This window comes from Pseudophryne corroboree, chromosome 2 (genome assembly GCF_028390025.1).
Source record: "Pseudophryne corroboree isolate aPseCor3 chromosome 2, aPseCor3.hap2, whole genome shotgun sequence".
In the NCBI taxonomy this organism is placed as follows: Eukaryota; Metazoa; Chordata; class Amphibia; order Anura; family Myobatrachidae; genus Pseudophryne; species Pseudophryne corroboree.
The window spans coordinates 364,880,959-364,885,167 of NC_086445.1; the positions used below are offsets into that span (position 1 = coordinate 364,880,959).

Here is a 4,209-nt window from a genome sequence, read left to right on the forward strand (position 1 = left end):
AGGAGATCCCTCAGGCGACCATCCGCCACCTCATCAGGAGCATTACATCAAAGTTGGGTCAGCCTGTAGTGTGTTTTTCCACTTTAATTTTGAGTGTGACTCCAAATCCAGACCTCCATGGGTTAATACATTTGATTTCCATTGATAATTTTTGTGTGATTTTGTTGTCAGCACATTCAACTATGTAAAGAACAAAGTATTTAATAAGAATATTTCGTTCATTCAGATCTAGGATGTGTTATTTTAGTGTTCCCTTTATTTTTTTGAGCAGTGTATTAATATAGGATGTTACTTTCCTCCACAGGTCCATGTGTTTATAAGATTCACTAATCTCACAGCAGACAGTGATACATTTCCACATCAGTGCTCACACTTTAATATGGACATGCTATTATTATGTGGAATTATGAATTAGTATGGGCTGATATACATTGATTGTCTCTCTCTCTTCCCTTGTCATCTTCAGTTCTCTGGCCCTCATTCCGAGTTGTTCGCTCACTAGCTGCTTTTAGCAGCTTTGCACACGCTAAGCCGCCGCCTACTGGGAGTGAATCTTAGCTTTGCAGAATTGCGAACGAAAGATTAGCATAATTGCGAATAGAAATTTCTTTGCAGTTTCTGAGTAGCTCGTGACTTACTCTGCCACTGCGATCAGTTCAGTCAGTTTCTTTCCTGGTTTGACGTCACAAACACACCCAGCGTTAGCCCAGGCACTCCCCCGTTTCTCCAGACACTCCCGCGTTTTTCCCAGAAACGGCAGCGTTTTTTCGCACACGCCCAGAAAACGGCCAGTTTCCGCCCAGAAACACCCACTTCCTGTCAATCACAGTACGATCACCAGAACGATGAAAAATCCTCGTTATGCCGTGAGTAAAATACTTAACTTTTGAGTAAAATAACTAAGCGCATGCGCTCTGCGAACCTTGCGCATGCGCAGTAAGCGACTAATCGCAATATAGCGAAAATCGGCAACGAGCGAACAACACGGAATGACCACCTCTGTTCCCCCCTGATATGCTATGGATAAATTACTCCTATTTTTTTGTAGATTAAAAGATAACCTGTCAGTATTAAGGTTTTCCTTTTATCAACTGTTTTTTTTTTTTTACTATCTGCAATGCTTAAAATTTATTTTTCTGGGACCCATTCATTTTATAATCTTTGCAGTACTGTATATTGGACTTTGTGTCTATATTATGTAAAATATTATGCTTTGATCAGCACCTCCTGCTACTCTCTGAGTATATAATATCTATGAAGTTACCTCCTGCTAACTGGAAAAAGAAAAAACATTCATTAATACTGAGGATTTATCGCATAAGAGTTCTTTTGTAAATAAGTTTTTAATCATATTTTTTTGTTTATTTGTCTTTTATGCATATTCGCTTTATAATGGAGAACACTACGATCCCGTTATCAGTGAAACAACCTGATACTGGGTTGCTATGGGGACGAATAAACAATGTTATGCAGCTGAGGGCTCTGATGATTTCCGGGGAATCAAATCTAGATGCTTATTCCAGTTACCTAGCAATTGTACCCATCTGACTACACCCCTAAGTGATTGGTCGGATATCAGCATCAGTGAAGTTAAAGTCTTTGGCTGCGTTGGCGAGGGGACAGGAAGTGATCAAGCCTGTGGCTAGGGCGAAAAGCATCTTCCGTTCACCCCGCCATCCTGATCCGGACCACGGTTAACTGCTACCTCAGCCGCTCGGTAATCACCCTTCTTTATCTAAGGGGGAAGCGGCTTATCAGACGTATATTCACTGTTTTGTGACCTCTGCACCTATCTGCTCAGTGTATAAGTCGGACTTTGTGGGGAAACAGCCCACACAGGAGCCATTGACTATATCCTTAACAGTGCATCAGTACAGGTTGAGTCTCCCTTATCCAAAATGCTTGGGACCAGAGGTACTTTGGATATGGGATTTTTCCGTATTTTGGAATAATTGCATACCATAGTGAGATATCATGGTGATGGGACCTAAATCTAAGCACAGAATGCATTTATGTTACATATATACCTTATACACACAGCCTGAAGGTCATTTTAGCCAATATTTTTTATAACTTTGTGCATTAAACAAAGTGTGTCTACATTCACACAATTCATTTATGTTTCATATACACCTTATACACACAGCCTGTAGGTCATTAAATACAATATTTTTAATAACTTAGTGTATTAAACAAAGTTTGTGTACATTGAGACATCAAAAAACAAAGGTTTCACTATCTCACTCTTACTCAAAAAAGTCCGTATTTCGGAATATTCCGTATTTCGGAATATATGGATATGGGATACTCAACCTGTATTACCATTTGGGCTGCGTGCAGAGGGATACATAGGAGTCAGCATTGGCACACCTATACTGTACCTTTAATATGTTCTATCAGCTGTTTTCCAGCACTTCTTAATTGTTTTGATACCAATAAGGTTCCATTTTTCATGCTAATATTGCACTAAACCACGTGCTCATAGATTACCATCATCTTTGAAAGCCTATGCACTGAAGAATTGTGAAATGATACATTGAAATTGACACTGTGTCTTGTCTGTTGCTGCATTTGTTGCTCTGCCTTAGTTATTTGTTACATATTTTGTTTCTGTAACAACATTTACAGCTGGACTTAATAAGGGTAATTCCGAGTTGATCGAAGCTGTGCTAAATTTAGCACAGCTACGATCTTCTTCCCTGACATGCGGGGGGATGCCCAACACAGGGCTAGCCCGCCCCGCATGTCAGTCCGGCCCCCCCTCGCAGAAGTGCAAAGGCATCGCATAGTGGCGATGCCTTTGCACTTCAAGAGTAGCTCCCGGCTAGCGCAGCTTTAGCGTGCTGGCTGGGAGCTACTCATCGCTCCCCGGCCCGCAGCAACTGCGTGTGACATCACGCAGCCGCTGCGGCCCGCCCCCCGTTTGGTCCAGCCACGATTGCGTTGGCTGGACCAAACCCATGAAACGGCGGCCAAACGCCGCCGTTCCGGCCCCTCCCGCCCAGCGATCACCTCTGCCTGTCAATCAGGCAGAGACGATCGCATCCCTGCTACAGCCTTCGGCCGGCGCATGCGCAGTAGAGACCTGTTCGCTCTGCTGCGGTAAAACGCAGCGAGTGAACGGGTCAGAATGACCCCCTATACCTTTTTCTGTGTGATATGACACATAGATCTGCAGAATTGCTACCTATAAATTCTTAACCCTTTTTTGTACTGATGGTACTGATTTGGTAAATTATATTCCCTGTGTCCTGTATACCACATAATTGGTTACTTAATACTCTAATAGTGTTTTATAAACTCTTTTTGGGGGGATAATTCTTACTGAAAAATTGGCAACTACTCATTAGCACCCAGAATCTTATCTTTATCTTTTACTATTTTTCTGGACTCTCACCAGCGATCCATTGGTATATGGGAAGATATGGGTGTATGCCACATACTTACCTTTGCCTAATGCTTCTTATTATCCTACCTTATCCTACCGTTTCTTGACTCTGATTCTTTTTCACATCTTAATATTATGTGAACTCTCATCAGTGATCCCAGAGTAGAAAGGGTATTTTTGCTTCTACCATCATACCACACTGTACACGCCCGAATCCATCTGATCTTGGAAGCTAAGCAGTGTTGTGCTTGTTAAGTACTTGGATGGGAGACCTCCTAGGAAGACCCAGTTTAGTAGATTCTGGAGCCATTGGCATACTCTGTGCCTAAAGCTGACAACAGATTCACTACCTTTTCTATACAATTGTGTACCTTCAAATCTTCTATTTTTCCATTCAGCTTTTTGGTGGAAAAATTCTGAATAGTCACACAATTAGAGTGTCAATCTCTTGCAGGTGCCTAGCTAACCTTTATCAATAATCTATGAAATTTGAATAATATTTCTTAGACACACCTGTGAGTCCCTATAATATCAACCCAGTTGGGGTTGTGATCACTAATATTCCTACAGCTGGTCCCCATATTATGGATTTACCCTGAACATTAGAAGGGAGAGACCAGCTATGATAAGGTTTAAACTTTTTGTATACTGTTTATTCGTTTATATGTTTGTTTAGGATACACCAAGTGAATTAATTGTTTACTATTTTATAATATATCAATAAAATACAACGTTTTAATCTTCTAATATTTAATTCTTCGTCTGACTAATTCTAAGAGTGCACCCAGAAAAGAGTCCTCTTTCTCTCTTTGTTGTTTTGT

The 4,209-nt window shown here is 41.0% G+C and overlaps 1 pseudogene; it reads left to right on the plus strand.

Annotated features, from left to right (window-relative positions):
• The first annotated feature begins 3,569 nt into the window (after window positions 1-3,569).
• On the plus strand, window positions 3,570-3,688 carry LOC135051451 (5S ribosomal RNA; annotated as a pseudogene).
• Window positions 3,689-4,209: the final 521 nt, after the last annotated feature.